The sequence below is a fragment of the Ranitomeya imitator genome, chromosome 4 (assembly GCF_032444005.1).
Source record: "Ranitomeya imitator isolate aRanImi1 chromosome 4, aRanImi1.pri, whole genome shotgun sequence".
Taxonomy (NCBI): domain Eukaryota; kingdom Metazoa; phylum Chordata; class Amphibia; order Anura; family Dendrobatidae; genus Ranitomeya; species Ranitomeya imitator.
The window spans coordinates 454,633,110-454,650,554 of record NC_091285.1 but is presented as its reverse complement, the minus strand read 5'-3'; the positions used below and the strand labels follow the sequence as shown (position 1 = coordinate 454,650,554).

Here is a 17,445-nt window from a genome sequence, read left to right as displayed (position 1 = left end):
TATATATATTTTCTTTTCTTTTTGGGACACATGGATCACTTCTATAGCGGTATGTTGGTTTTGCTAGCCTGCGAGAAAACCACGCAGTACGGATGCCATACGGATTACATACGGAGGATGCCATGCGCAAAAAACGCTGACACACCCTGCCTACGGAGGAGCTACGGACCACTTTTTTCGGGACTTTTCAGCGTATTACGGCCGTAATATACGGACCGTATTGTTTTACGCTGTGTGTGACGCCGGCCTATGTCTGATGCTATCTATCTAAGGCCGGTTTCACACGTCAGTGGCTCCGGTACATGTAGTGACAGTTTTCTCCCGTACCGGAGACACTGACACACGTAGACCCATTCAAATGAATGGGTCTATGCACATGTCTCCGTGTTTTCACGGAGCGCTGTCCCCCCTGCATGTGGTGCTGAAGGCGGCATTCATCTCTTCTCCCTGCAGGGCTGCATGCTGGAGAGAAGGGATGAAAAATAAAGTTTTTTTTGTTAAAAATAAAGTTTGGGGGTCACCTCCCGCCTCTCACCCCCCGTGCGCCTGCCCACTTGCAGAGAAATACTCACCCAGCTCCTTTGATGCCTCCTCTCAGCGCCGCAGCTTGTCCTGTGTGAGCGTCATGTGGTACCGCTCATTACAGTGATGAATATGTGGCTCCACCCCTATAGGAGGTGGAGCCGCATATTCATCACTGTAATGAGCGGTACCACGTGACCGCTCACACAGGACAAGCTGCCGGTGCTGAGAGGAGGCATCGCAGGAGCTGGGTGAGTATTTCTCTGCTAGGGGGCGTGCACGTGGGGGGTAGGGTGGGGTGGGAGGCATTAGATGACCCCAAAACTTTATTTTTAACAAAAAAACTTGATTTTTCATCCGTTCTCTCCTGCAAGCGCTGCTTTCAGACGAGAAGGACAGAAGGGATGAATGCCGGCTTCAGCACCACATGCAGGGGACAGCGCTGTCTCTCCTGCACGGTCCCTGTGGTCCTCAGGCGGCACTCGGGCGGCACACGGCTGCCGCACGTGTGCCAGACTGATGTGCCACGTGAGCACATGGACACGGATAACTCCGGTACCGATTTCTCCGGTACCGGAATTATCTGGACGTGTGAGACCGGCCTAAGAGCAGCCTGCCCAAACATAGTGTTGAATTTGTGTCTCACTTTTTTTCACAAAGGCTTTTCTATAAGACATGACAATTTTGAGAACAATGGACATGTAAAATATGTAGAAAAAAAACACCAAATTAATTGCACAAAAAAAATCACCGCTAAAAATGTGTAAAAAATTTTTAGAAATAAACAAATGTATGTAAAGGTAGTGTACATATTTTATTTTGATTGAATATTAATCACGACAACATAGACATCAGGAGAATCTGACCCCTCATGAAGTTTATTGCAGGCGTGCTGGAAATTTCAGAATGTTTTCCTGTACTCGTTGAGCGATGGGGGAATTTTGAGTCAGAGAAACATGAGCTGTTGATCATGTTCTTTAGGATGAATCAGCAGTAAATCGTCGAACCTGGCAAGACAGGAGAATTTTCAGAAAATATGCTTTTGCAAGATATCAAAGGATCATTTTTTTTTACTGGACCTTTGAGAATCTGCACGAATAAAATTAAGGCATGCTCTATTAAATATTATAGAGGCATTCTTCTTTAGAAGCAGTGTACCTAGGTGACGACACATTGATTGCCTTATTGAGGCATCATATGGCTGTACAATTTTATGGTATTATTGCCAAATAATTGTGCAATCATTTAATACTTTATTTGAAAATTTATACCACAGCATAGATTTGAAGTCATGTGGCTCCAGCCTCTTAGGGCTCATACTTACCTGCAAGAAACTCGGATGAGTCTCGCACGTCAATACCCGGCACTGCACCCGGCATTCAGGAGCGGAGAGTGAGGCTGCATGTATTGCTATGCGTCCGCTTGCTCCACTCCTGAGTGCTGGGTGCAGTATTAGGCTATGTGCACACGTCAGGATTTTTTGCGGTTTTTTTGCGGATTTTCCCGATAAAAACGCTATAAAATCGCTAAAAAAACGCAAACAATATGCATCTTATCACTTAGAATGCATTCTGCATGTTTTGTGCACATGTTTGCATTTTTTTCTGCAAAAAAAACGCATTCCATAAAAAAAAAGTAGCATGTTCATTATTTTTGCGGATTTTTTGCGGATTTCCCATTAAATTGGAGTGTCCGGAAAAAACGCAAAAATCCGCTAAAAATCCGCACAAAAAATGCGTAAAATCCACGCAAAAAACGCATGCGGATTTCTGGCAGAAATGTCCTGATTTTGTCAGGAAATTTCTGCAAGAAAATCCTGACGTGTGCACATACCTCAATGTGCGGGACTCATCCAAGTTTCTCGCAGGTAAGTATGAGCCCTTACAGTGAAACTGACAGCTAATACATGCTGCCTACAGATCCAGCAAAATGTATCAAGCACCGGCAGTACGATCTCAGGTAGATACGTTTGACTCTGAAACACGGCATCATTTCAGAGAAAAACATACTTTAAGGCTATGTGCCCACGTTGCAGAATACCCTTGGCAGGAAAAATGCATGCGGATATAGACACGGTTTATACGCATTTTTACCCCGTATTTACGCCATTTTTCAAGCGAATTACAAGCGGATTTCTAATGCATGTCTATGTGTGCAGAATTGTCACGATTCCGCAAAAATAATGAACATGCTGCATTTTTTTCCGTGATGCTTTTCCGCCGGGGAAAAAAATGCAGCATGGGCACATCAATTGCGAAATGCATTAGAAATTAATTGGATGCTGTTTGTAAGCGTTTTTTTAAGCGTTTCCGCCACAGAAAATTGCAGCAAAAATGCTTAAAAAGCAACTTGGGCACATAGCCACAAGGGACAGAATCGCATGAGAGACTAGTCGGTCAGGCGAGTCCCTGGAATCTTCTCCCCGCCTGCTGCCCTGGATTAACTGGTCTGTCACCACATGTGCTTATAGGCAGAGACTTGTCAATCCAGTGCGGCAAGGCTCAGTCCTTAGTGGCTTTTAGGCCTCATTCACGCATTCAGTTTTTGGTCAGTATTTGTAAGCCAAACCAGGAGTGGGTGATAAATACCGAAGTGGTGACATGTTTCTATTATACTTTTCCTCTGATTGTCCCACTCCTGGTTTTGGCTTAGAAATATTGATGTAAAATACTGACAAAATACTCAACGTGTGAATGTGGTTTAAGGCATGTTTTTCTCTGAAACAACACAGAGTCAAACATACCTCTGAGTTCAAACAGTCTGTGTTTGATACATGCTGCAGCATGTGTCAACTGTCAGATTATTGTTAAAAACCTTGTTTAAGGCCTGTTTCGCACATCCTGATATTTCTGGTCCTGAAAAAAAACAGTACCGGAGATATCCATGTATCCTTGTGTACATGTGTGGCACCCCAGGGGTCCGGTTGCCACAGTGGCATTGCCTCCCTCACAGGGAGTACTGTCATGCCTGGAAGCAAGGAGGGGTCCCCTTACCAGGTGTCAGTAGGAAAGAAGTAGAGCAGAACCTGGGGAGTGGAAATGTGATTAAACTCGCCCCAGAGCTGAGCGCTAGGAACCGGATAACGAAGTCCGTGGTTGCATGGTTGCTGAAGTCCTGGCAGCTAAATCCAGCAGGTCTCCTGGCCTGATCTAATACCTGGAGCGGCACCTTTGATAGGATTGAGCTACTTGCCCTGCAGGCAACGGTTAGTTTTTAAAACCAGAGAAAGCAGTTAGCAGCAGGAGGGTGAGCTGTTAGGCAGCAAGGAAAAAGGGAGGACAGTGCAGATTGAAGTCCTCCGTCCCTACCCGGCCAGGTGTATGAGGTCCTCCATTACGATCTGTTACCAGTACCCCAGTCTGTACTATCAACCATCAAGTAAAAGAAAATAAAAAACTACAGCCCTTATGTCATTCAGTGATCTCTTGCATGAAGCCTGACATAAATGGAATCGATAGCCCTTTGGCCCCGCTTCACCTGTGGGGAGCAGAACCATCCCAGCTGTGTCACCATCATCCCCAGCGGTCTCCTTTAGCAGTGTTGGCCATCCGTTGCTGAACACCACAGGTGGCATCACGATAAATCCCATATACATATTCCTCATTTTACGGCACAGCCAGGGCCACGGAGATGGGTCACGGCCCTGTGACTTCCCCAAAGAACTGTCTGACCTGGTTCCGAGTACCCAATGGCCCTGATGGGTGTGTCACATGTGTGTCATACTTGTGGCATATGTGTGGCAACCGTGTGCCGCCCATGTGCCACATCAGTACCATATGTACTGGTACCTGGGAAGCAGTGGTACAGTTAGCACTGTTCCCTGGCACTAGGTTCTGAAGTTCTGCTCTCATCATTCTCCCCTGCTCTGCTGGCGATCAGCACGAGCAGGAGAGAATGTTGAGAGTTATATTTAACTGATAACAGCAAGAGCAGCCACTGCCTGCGCTACTAATAAATAAATAAATAAAAACCATATGTTCCCCTGTATTTTTGATAACCAGCCAGACAAAACTGACAGCTGGGTGCTCCAACCCTCAGCTGTCAGCATTAGCAAGGCTGGTTATCAAAAAACAGAGGAGTCCCCACATAATTTTTTAAATTATTTAAATAAATAATTTAAAAAAATGACGTTGGGTCCCCTCCATATTTTACAACCAGCCAAGCTAAATCTGACAGCTGGGTGCTGGCATTGGACCCCCCAGCCTAAAAATAGCAGCCAACAACTGGCCAGAAAAAGCACATCTATTTGGGTTAGGGTGTGCCAATTCTGACACTTTGCCTGGCTCTTCCCACTTGCCCTGTAGCGGTGGCAAGTGGGGTTCATATTTGTGGGGTTGATGTCACCTTTCTATTGTCCGGTGACATCAAGCCCACGGGTTAGTAATGGAGAGGCATCTATAATAAACGTGTCCATTACTAATCCTGTAGTTGTATGGTAAATAAAGACAGCCAGAATAAAAGTTTTTTATTTAAAACACACTTTTCCATGTTTATTTAAAAATAATAAACACAGTTATAATCAACTAAAGCCCATTCAATTGAGGCCTTCGTCTCCTGTTATAAAACAAAAATAAAAAACAACTATTTCCCTCGCCTATTTCTGGAGATAAACAGATTTCAACTGGACGGTGCCATTATGCAACCGTCCAGTCTGAAAACCACTGGTGAATAAGCTGCTGTGAGCGCAGCTTCAGTGACAAGCAGTGACATCATTGAGGCTACCGCGGGTCATTGAGTCTGCATTCCCAGCTGTGCTGAACTGTGGTGATTTCAGCACAGTGAGAAAAATCACTGATTTCACCGCCGCTCAGCTCAGAGAGTTCCCCACAGATCAAAGATCTGAAGCAGCTCATTGATCAGTGGCTCTCACTCTGGACGGTCACATCTTGGCACCGTCCAGGTTGAAAACTATTTATCCCCCAGACATGGATTACGGCATGGGACAGAACGTCAGAGAGGTGAGGGATACGGGTGTCATCTGTGTGCACATGTGTGGGATGTTTTGCAACCCGTGCTGCTGTTAAAAAAAAAAGGACATGTCAGTGTATTTATCCCATGGACACTGGAATCACTGACTTGTGTACAGATGGTCTACGTGTGTAAGTATCTCCAGTACGTGAGAAAGTGATCACCACACGTACCAGACACCCTGAGGTCTGAAAGAGCCCAAGGACTCATTCCAAGGTGATTTTTTTACATCCAAGAGGTATGTGTTTTTCACAAATAATACTTATGCCTATTGTAGTTAATGGGATTGCTGTTTACATGTCTGTGGTTTTTCAGAAACCGTACGGTCCACACAAAATTGCGGAGAAATGTCCAATATTAATATGAGTGTCAGAGCAAAATCGGCAATGCAAGTCTATGGCTTCATAAAAAAAAATCAGAAAGATGCATGCTAGATAGGAAAAGATAAACTTTATTTGTTAGTGATACAAGAAAAACTTATTAAACTCTGATCAAAATCGGATGGTAGAAACTGACATAAGGACCAAACTGATGACACTGATCAAAATATTACTGATGAAATTGATACGAGAAAATCACTGCTGTCAGAATGAGCCCTAATAGTCTATAGGAGTCTGCTACTGACGGAGAGCCATCACATTGACATCATGTTCCCTAGGCTTGTTCTCCTGGCACTCATCACTAGAATATTCTAGCTCTTTGCAGTACCTGTGTTCTGTCAACAGGGAGAGGGAGTGTCATCCTGGCGGCCAGCGCATTACAGCAGCCTCTCTGTTTTGCTAATGGCATGATACGGTTGTAATAAACATTCTTTAGCATTTCTCTGGTTTTTAAATTGACCAAATCACTTCCACTTCTAACCCGAGGAATTTAGAACCTTCACTATAAACATAATCATAAAAGCCCTAATAGGAGAGGTAAAGTACAAGAGAAAAACACAAACAAAGACGTGACAATACAAACTTTTTCAGAAATTATAAAAGGAATGGAAAGCCTTTCATAGAGTAACATCTGCTATTGAAAGGTGCTTTATAGCATAGGATATACTAAAAGCATGACACACAGGCTAGTATATTTCATTGATGTCTGACTATCAATCTGTCACCTTTCCCCTATTTTCTTCAGTTCTTTATATGTTTCTGTTATTATAAAATGTGTCTGGTATCTATAAAATCCATAATGTGACATGAATAAAATTGGTATGTTGGAGACAAAAACAGAGGTCTCCGAACTTTACCTAGTCGTGTCACCTCTTCACATATGTCAAAATCTCAGTATAGTGATGATAAAATAAATACGTTTTATTTAGAAGTTTTCTAATCGCAAACCGGTTTTCAGCTTCGGACCTGAACCTTCATCAGGTAAAACCTGCTGAAAGATCCAGTCCGGAGCCAAAAATCGAATTATTTGAAAAGTCCTCAATAAAAGTACTTATTTATTCCGTACCATCACCATTCCTAGCGGCAGAGCACCTACATTACTGTTCACTTGATGTCTCTTCATGGTTAAATGAATTAGACCTCGGATATGTTAGGTGTTGCGCATTACTGCCTTACTACCACGTGTAGAACTGCACATTAAAGGACCACATTAGCGCTACCTAAAGCTTCATAATCTCCATATAGCACACATCCAATACATTGTGTGAAGAAAACTCTTTAACGGATGTTTCATCATGGTTAGTATTTTGCATTGTGCTTTTCCAGTTTGAAAGCATTAATATGTACATTTTTGTTGCAATATACAAAGGATATGAACACACGGTTATAGGATATTTTGCCCCCAGCAGTTCTCCCCCAGCAATTTGCCCCGGGTACATCCTGTTCGTGACGCCAAGTTGAGTCGCCTGCCAGGGCAGTGGGGTACTCGGTACCAGGTCCGATACTTGAAGGGGACGTCACGGTGGCTGCAACCCGGTCTGTGGCCTGGGCACTCAAATAAAAGAGAAAAGTCTTTTAAAGGTTTAGTGAATAAAGTTTGTGTTCGTGATGCCACCTGTGGTATTCGGTCAGTAGGGACCGACGCTGCTTAAAGGGGTCCTGTGGGGTGATGGTATGGCAGCTGGATGGTATAACTTTCCACAGATGAAGTAAATGTACCCGGAGGTGAACTGCAGGGGGCGAACTACTGGGGGCTAACTGCTGGGGGTGAAACATCCAAATCCCTGAACACACAATTAAAGGAAACCTGGCATGTTAGACATGTACCAACAAATAAAGTTGCACTTTGTAGCGCTAGAGCATGCAATTATGAAATATGAAATTTTAATTGCATTACAGCACTAGATAATATCAAAAATTGAGAATACTTAGCCCATATATTGGCCAACTCCTGTCTACCCGGCAGCCACGATAAGGCGATTCTTGTTGCTGGGAACCTATCTAATGTGAATTAAAGACTGAAGGGTGGAGTGCTCAATCACAGAGCCAATGTATACAAATATCAGTAGTCCAATCTGTGGACAGTACAGTACACAGAAAGAGAAGCTGAGTTAAGTTATATATAGAATTGTGGGGGAAGATTCAGAATAACTTGTAATATATTCATCCCTGATGTTTGCATACAAGTCCAGTGGGCGGTCCTTCTTAATTAATGTTTGACAGTTATATCTGCATGCACAGTCATACAGGGACCACCCACTGGACTCCTATGCATGCAAACACCAGGGATTTAAATGAATAAAGTGCAAGTTTTACTAAAACTTTTCTCACAAAAATGTATCAATCTGATCAGCTTCTCCTGCCCGATAACATCCTACCTGAAGGTCAGCTATTATTTTCAACATGACAGGTTTCCTTTAACTTAATATTCCAGAATTAGACTGACATGAAATCAAGTTGAAACATGAAGCTCTAGTCCTCCTCCGTATACACAGGAACGAGCCTTTCATATGTGTGATGTCATTAGAGTTGGGGGTTGTGCAATACCTGAATTGTATTAATGGTATTAATTTAGTTTTTGTAAGAGTGGGTGTGAGATAACCTTCCCGGACGGCTGCTGTGTACACACTAGTAAACTAAAAGCCCTGATTTAGACAGCAGGTAGCAGTAAGGAGAGAATATTGATGGCTTGACTGAGGCTCCTTCACCTGGAGACGTAAGCAGTAAATTCCAGATTTACTGTATAAACCATAAGACGTCTACAACTGGATTAAGATCAATACGGTAAGTATTTCACATAGCAAAATTCCCTATATATTCAAAATTATAGTGAGGACTTATATTTTCTATATAAAAAATAGCTGACATTGTAAGTACAAGTGTACAGGTCTTTAATATAAGAAATCCCATAATGGCGTGAATATATTCACCAGCTTTTGCACAACGCGTTACATTATTCCTGCCTATTTATATTTCCTACATTTTTCCAACATCTGTAAGTTATTAGATCTTACAAAGACATGTAAGATAATGTAGATAGCATATGTAGAAAGAAGAGGAAATTATAAATATTAATATGTTGTGAGTCTGTATTACTTTTTTCTATTATTTGTATGTAACAAAGTTTACGATTTTTTTTCTGCTCTCTGAACGGATGTCAAAGAGAATACATGTGTATCTCATTGGCATTCACAAGTTTTTCTTAACACATTTTTTGCTTTATAGCTGATTTTTATGGTTCGGAAATATATTCTCAGTTTTTCTTGAGTTTATTTTTCGAATTGCAGTCACTTGTAGTTGATTTAACAGATTTGCTCTGTCCGTACTGATGTTATTGTATCATGTATAGCTTTTGATAATCATGTGTTTAGAGAAAAATGGATGAGTCAACAGATTCCATTCATTTTTATGGGACTTACATGAATGCATCACTCAATAGGTAGGAAATAAGATGATATTGTGGACAGAGTCCATCCTGTGGCTTTGGGTCCTGTCAACAGGGTCTAGGAGGGAATGTTTCTCATTTTTGGAAAGTGCCAACCTGGCGTAAGAAAACTTATAGACCATGCAATGCTTGTTTAGGAATCTATATATGAAAATAGCCTCTTCAGAGAGGAACTGGACAGGTACAGTAAAAATTTTTGTCATTATCATCTTTTTCATGCACTCGTGAGGCACAAATTGAAATCAGTTTTTCAATTGCTGTTTAACCCCTCAGCGGCATATGACGTAAACTCACATCGTATGTCGTGTCCCCGACTTTGATGCGGATTCCAAAGCTGAACTCACATCTTTTCCTGCAAATGGCATCTGATTTAATCAGCTGTCATGTGCCTTTAACAGCCGCGGGTGGATTGGTGATCCACCCACGGCTGTTAACCAGTTAAATCCCGCTGTCAATCTGCACCCCCGGTCATGTGACAGAGGTTGTCATGACAGCTGGGAGTCTGCAGAAGACAAGACCCCTATGCCTGTCATTATAATTCTCCTGTGAACGCGAGCTCGTGGACGCCATTCATAGGAGATTGTCATTTCTGCTGTACACAGCAGAACTGAAGACCTGCTATGTATAGCATAGGCGATCGGATTTTCACAGCTTCAAGTCTCCTGAGGGAACTTTTAAATAAAATAAACAGTTAAAAAAAGTTTTTAAAACTGAGAAAATAAATAAAAAATCACAAAAGTTCAAATCACCTCCCTTATGTTCCATTGAAAATAAAACAATTAAATATACACATATTTGGTATTACTGTGTTCAAAAATGTCCGATCCATCAAAATGTAAAGTAAAAGGCGTAACGAGAAAAATAATTGAGAAACCATAATTACAGTGCAATAAAATGTAATAACAGGCAATCAAAACATCGTACCTACCCCAAAATGGTATCATTAAAAACATTTACTCGGGGTGTAAAAAATAAGCCATCACACAGCCCCAGATCTTGAAAAATGAAAATGCTATGAGTCTCGGAAAATGGCAATAAACGCATAAACTTTTTTTCATATAAATTCCGGAATTTATTTCCACCACTTAAATAAAAAATAAACTATACATGTTTGGTATCTATGTACTTGTACAGACCTGGGGAATCATATCGACAAGTCAGATTTACCATATAATGAGCATGGTAAGTATAAAACACAAAAAACAATTATGGAATTGCACTTTTTTTGCACTTTCATCCCACTTGGATTTTTTTCCTGTTTTCCAGTACCCTATATGGTTAAATCAGTGGTGTCATTCAAAAGTACAACTCGTCACGCAAAAAAACAAACCCTCATACTATTGCACCAACAGTTGTCTCCTTCTCACCCAGCGTCTTACTTATGGATTTGTAGCCCATTCCAGCTTTGTGCAGGTCTATGATCTTGTCCCTGACATTCTTAGAAAGCTCTTTGGTCTTGCCCATGTTGTAGAGGTTAGAGTCTGACTGATTAATTGAGTCTGTGGACAGGAGTCTTTTATAAAGGTGACTATGTACGTAAGACAGCTGTCTTTAATGCAGGTAAAGAGTTGATTAGGAACGTATAACTGGTCTGTAGGAGCCAGAACTCTTAATGGTTGGTAGGGGATCATATACTTATTTCTCACTGCAAAATGCAAATACATTTATATAATTTATACAATATGATTTTCTGATTTCTATTTTTGATATTCTATCTTTTAAAAATTATTTAAAATTAGCCTACCCTTAAAATTATAGACTGTTCATGTCTTTGTCAGTGGGCAAACTTACAAAATCGGAAAGGGATCAAATACTTATTTCCCCCACTGTATACAGTAAACAACATATCTGGTGTCAAAGTTCATGAATGATGTAACACTGTGATCTATGTTAGGGGACAATTTGAAAGATTTGGTTTTGTCCAGTGCATATATGCAAACATTACACCTTCTGTTAGCGCACTTGTAGAACTACTTTACAGCTAACCAATTTGATTGGTCATCTGAGAAGACTAGGAGATAAAGAATTCCCCAGAGTAAGACCCCTTTGGGCCACACACATACAACCATTGCTTATGATATCATGTAAAATGTCATCCTGATTAATAACTGGTAAACATTTTTTGACAATAGATTTTATTTCATTGAATTGTGGACTAAAGGGTGTTGTAAACGTGACGTGTATTACTTGGATTAGGGAAAAGTTTATCGTGGGGTACAAAAGACCTTGGTTTATTTATCACTTTCTCAAAGGTGCATTTGATGTTGAGATATTTGTATCCCCTGTCAATGAAATGTTGACTAATAATATGGCTTTCTTGAAAAAAATGAATGAATTGTTAGCAGAATAAATCCGCTTTACTAGATTGAATTCCCCATGTGGTTTGGCACGTATGGTGTCATGGGGATGTCAGGAAGAAGAAAGTAAGACTGTCTGTTCTGTTAACGGATGTCTCTACCTTTTTTGCGACAGAGTTGCCAGTTAAATATACATCCAATAATGGAGTTTCTGTAGTAGGGCTGGTTACTGTGAATCTGAGGTTTACATTATTTACATTTAAATATATCATGAATTTAGTGTTGTCAACACGATTACCCTGTCATCCATATAGCAGATCGCCACATATCTTCCAAACCAATTTATATAATCGAAAAAAGGGTTATTCTCAGTAAAAATATATGTTTCCTCCCACCACGACATAAAGAGAATAGCAAGGGACGGGGAAAATATCAAACCAATCAGGGCACCGAATATTTGAAAAAAAAACGAGAATCGAAAATAAAGAAATTATTATATAACAAATACGAAAAGGACTTGATGAGTAATTATTTTAAATTAATGGAATAGTCACGGTATTAGCTAAATGGTACTGGGTGGCTTAATTGCTAAATGATGAGGAATAGAGGAATATAATTTCATAACATCACATGTTCTGAATTTAAATTGCTCAATCCATTTGAATTGATCAAAAACTTGTAATAGTGTAGAAGTGTCTGTCAGGGAACCATGAAATTCTGGCCACCAAAAATTGAAGATGTATGTCTATTCACTGGCTTTCATTCTCATTTAACCCCTTAAGCCCCAAGGGTGGTTTGCACGTTAATTACCGGGCCAATTTTTACAATTCTGACCACTGTCCTTTTATGAGGTTATAACTCTGGAACACTTCAACGTATCTTGGCGATTCTGACACTATTTTCTCGAGACATATTGTACTTCATGATAGTGGTAAAATATCTTCGATATCCCCTTCCCCTTTCCTTCACCCTTTCCGTGCTCTCTTATATCCCACCCTGTACCCCCGCATTTCCCCATCATCTTCCCTCCCTTCCCCACAAAATTTAAAAAATGTTTCTTGCATTTGTTATTTGTTTCATTTAACATTAATAAAAATCATTTGGACAAAAATATCTTTGATATAACTTGCGTTTATTAGTGAAAAAAATGGAAATTTGACGAAAATTTTGAAAATGTTGCAATTTTCCAAATTTTAATTTTTATTCCCTTAAATCACAGAGATATGTCATGTAAAATAATTAATAAGTAATCACTTCCCACATGTCTACTTTACATCAGCACAATTTTGGAACCAAACTTTTTTTTGTTAGGGAGTTATAAGGGTTAAAAGCTGACCAGCAATTTCTCATTTTTACAACACCATTTTTTTTAGGGACCACATCACATTTGAAGTCACTTTGAGGGGTCTATATGATAGAAAATAACCAAGTGTGACACCATTCTAAAAACTGCACCCCTCAAGGTACTCAAAACCACATTCAAGAAGTTTATTAACCCTTCAGGTGTTTTCCAGGAATTTTTGGAATGTTTTTTAAAAAATGAACATTTAACTTTTTTTCACAAAAAATTTATTCAGCTCCAATTTGTTTTATTTTCCCAAGGGTAAGAGAAGAAATTGGACCACAAAAGTTGTTGTGCCATTTGTTCTGAGTACGCTGATACCCCACATGTGGGGGTAAACCACTGTTTGGGCGCATGGCAGAGCTCGGAAGGGAAGGAGCGCCGTTTGACTTTTCAATGCAAAATTGACTGGAATTGAGATGGGACGTCATGTTGCGTTTGGAGAGCCCCTGATGTGCCTAAACATTGAAACCCCCCACAAGTAACACCATTTTGGAAAGTAGACCCCCTAAGGAACTTATCTAGATGTCTGGTGAGCACTTTAACCCACCAAGTGCTTCACAGAAGTTTATAATGCAGAGCCAGAAAAATAAAAAATCATATTTTTTCACAAATATTATATTTTTGCCCCCAATTTTTTATTTTCCCAAGGGTAAGAGAAGAAATTGGACCCCAAAAGTTGTTTTGCCATTTGTTCTGAGTACGATGATACCCCACATGTGGGGGTAAACCACTGTTTGGGCGCATGGCAGAGCTCGGAAGGGAAGGAGCGCCGTTTGACTTTTCAATGAAAAATTGACTGGAATTGAGATGGGATGCCATGTTGCCCCTGATGTGCCTAAACATTGAAACCCCCCACAAGTAATACCATTTTGGAAAGTAGACCCCCTAAGGAATTTATCTAGCTGTGTTTTGTCAGCTTTGAACAACCAAGTGTTTCACTACAGTTTATAATGCAGAGCCGTGAAAATAAATATTTTTTTTTTTCATAAAATTATTTTTTAGCCCCCAGTTTTGTATTTTCCCAATGGTAACAGGAGAAATTGGACCCCAAAAGTTGTTATCCAATTTATCCTGAGTACGCTGATACCCCATATGTGGGGGAGGGACCACCGTTTGTGTGCATGGCAGAGCTCAGAAGGGAAGGAGCGCCATTTTGAAGGCAGACTTAGATGGATTGGTCTGCAGACATCACCTTGCATTTGCAAAGCCCCTGATGCACCTAAACAGTAGATACCCCCAGAACTGACACCATTTTGGAAACTAGACCCCCAAGGAACTTATCTAGATGTGTTGTGAGAACTTTGAACAATCAAGTGTTTCACTACAGTTTTTAACGCAGAGCCGTGAAAATAAAAAATCCTTTTTTTCCACAAGAATTATTTATTAGCCTCCAGTTTTTTATTTTTCCAAGGGTAACAGGAGACATTGGACCCCAAAATTTGTTGACCCATTTGTCCTGAGTATGCTGATACCCCATATGTGGGGGGAAACCACCGTTTGGGTGCATGGCAGAGCTCGGAAGGGAAGGAGCGCCATTTGGAATGCAGACTTAGATGGATTGGTCTGCAGGCGTCACGTTGCATTTGCAGAGCCCCTGATGCACCTAAACAGTAGAAACCCCCCCACAAGTGACACCATTTTGGAAACTAGACCCTCTAAGGAACTTACCTAGATGTGTTTTGACAGCTTTGAAGCTCCAAGTGTTTCACTACAGTTTCACTACAGTTTATAATGCAGAGTTGTGAAAATAAAAATAAATTTTTTTCCCACAAAAATGTTTTTTTAGCCCCCCAAATTTTTATTTTCCCAAGGGTAACAAGAGAAATTGGACCCCAAAAATTGTTGTCCAATTTGTCCTGAGTATGCTGATACCCCATATGTGGGGAAGAACCACCGTTTGGGTGCATGGCTGAGCTCGGAATGGAAGGAGCGCCATTTGGAATGCAGACTTGGCTGGAATTGAGATCGGAAGCCATGTCGCATTCGGAGAGCCCTGATGTGCCTAAACAGTGGAAACCCCCAATTCTAACTGAAATCCTAACCCCAACACACCCCTAACCCTAATCCCAACCCTAACCCTAACCACACCCCTAACCCTGACACACCCCTAACCCTAAATCCAACCGTAAATGTAACCCTAACCCTAACTTTAGCCCCAACCCTAACTTTAGCCCCAACCCTAACTTTAGCCTCAACCCTAACTTTAGCCCCAACCCTAACTTTAGCCCAAACCCTAACTTTAGCCCCAACCCTAACCCTAGCCCCAACCCTAACCCCAACCCTAGCCCCAACCCTAGCCCCAACCCTAACCCTAACCCCAACCCTAACCCTAACCCTAGCCCTAATCTTAGCCCTAACCCTAGCCCTAGCCCTAACCCTAACCCTAGCCCTAACCCTAATGGGAAAATGGAAATAAATATTTTTTTTTTATTTTTTTATGTTTCCCTAACTAAGGGGGTGATGAAGGGGGGTTTGATTTACTTTTCTAGCGGGTTTTCTAGTGGATTTTTATGATTGGCAGCTGTCACACACTAAAAGATGCTTTTTATTGCAAAAAATATTTTTTGCGTTACCACATTTTGAGAGCTATAATTTTTCCATATTTTGGTCCACAGAGTCATGTGAGGTCTTGTTTTTTGTTGGACGAGTTGATGTTTTTATTGGTGACATTTTCGGGCACGTGACATTTTTTGATTGCTTTTTATTCCGATTTTTGTGAGGCAGAATGACCAAAAACCAGCTATTCATGAAATTTTTTTTGGGGAGGCGTTTATACCGTTCCGCGTTTGGTAAAATGGATAAAGCAGTTTTATTCTTGGGGTCAGTACATTTACAGCAATACCTCATTTATATCATTTTTTATGTTCTGGCGCTTTTTATACGATAAAAACTATTTTATAGAAAAAATAATTATTTTTGCATCGCTTTATTCTGAGGACTATAACTTTTTTACTTTTTTGCTAATTATGCTGTATGGCTCGTTTTTTGCGGGACAAGATGACGTTTTCAGCGGTACCATGGTTATTTATATCCATCTTTTTGATCACGTGTTATTCCACTTTTTGTTCGGCGATACTAAATATGTGTACTTTTATTTATTTTTATTTTTTTTAGATAAAGAAATGTATTTATGGGAACAATATATATATATTTTTTTCTTTATTTAGGAATTTTTTTTTTTTTTTACACATCTAAAACATTTTTTTTTAACTCGTTTACTTTGTCCCAGGGGGGACATCACTGTTATAGTGACAGATTGCTGATCTGACACTTTGCAGAGCACTGTGTCAGATCAGCGATCTGCCGTGCCCTGCTGCTTGGTTTCTAGAGCCTGCTCTGGACCCGGAAGTACTCCCTGCAGGACCCGGAAGTAGCCCCGCAGCCATTTTGGATCCGGGGCCTGCAGGGAGGAGACGCTTAGTACAAGGTGAGCACATCGCCTTGTACCGATCGTCTCAGGGAAGCCCGCAGGAAGCCCCCTCCCTGCGCGATGCTTCCCTATGCCCCTGGAACACTGCAATCATGTTTGATCACGGTGTGCCGGGGGTTAATGTGCCAGGAACGGTCCATGACCACTCCTGGCACATAGTGCCGGAAGTCAGCTGCGATAGTCAGCTGACACCCGGCCGCGATCGGCCGTGCTCCCCCCGTGAGCGCGGCTGATCGCATATGACATACTATCCCATCACTGGGAATTAAGTCCCAGGTCACCTTGACGGGATAGTACGTCATATGGGATTAAGGGGTTAAAGATTCAATGCTGGAAATAATGGGGCAAAGGGATTTGATGTACTCAAAATGCATCAAATTTGAGGGAAAATGCATAGAAATGCAGTAATAATCAGAGAAGATCATAAAATGTGCAGAAAAAAGCAGTAGAAAAAAAATGCAGCTTTAACACTACATATGAACATGACCTCAGAGTTACATTTTTAATATTTAAAAAAAAAAATCAATCAAGTCAATGTTTTATTCCATTTACCAATCACCATAAATAATCTGGTCACTGTGTTGTGCGAATCATTACGATTATAGGGACACCAAATATGTAATTAGCTTAGGGTACTTTCACACTAGCGTTGGCCCTTCGTAGTGCGTCGGGCCGACGTACCGACGCATCCTGTGACAACGCAGCACAACCGGGGCAGCGGATGCATTATTACAACGCATCCGCTGCCCCATTGTGAGTTGCGGGGAGGAGGGGGCGGAGTTCCGGCCGCGCATGCGCGGTCGATAATGGCGGACACGACGCACAAAAAAACGTTGCATGTAACTTTTTTGTTCCGATGGTCCGCCACAACACAACGCAACCATCGCACGACGGTTGCGATGTGTGGCAATGCGTCGCAATGCGTCGCTAATGTTAGTCTTTAGGGAAAAAACGCATCCTGCAGACAACTTTGCAGGATGCCTTTTTTCACCAAAACGATGCATTGAGATGTGCGTCGTACCACGCTAGTGTGAAAGTAGCCTTAAACTATACTAAAT

At 41.2% G+C, this 17,445-nt stretch overlaps 1 protein-coding gene across 1 annotated transcript in view; it reads left to right on the top strand.

The window, feature by feature from the left end:
* The first annotated feature begins 8,469 nt into the window (after nucleotides 1-8,469).
* LOC138676464 (proto-oncogene Mas-like) overlaps nucleotides 8,470-17,445 on the top strand; it is a 64,797-nt gene continuing 55,821 nt past the window's right edge. The window contains exon 1 of the mRNA XM_069765787.1: nucleotides 8,470-8,654. The gene's annotated coding sequence lies outside the window, so the exon portion shown is untranslated. The remainder of the gene's footprint in view (nucleotides 8,655-17,445) is intronic.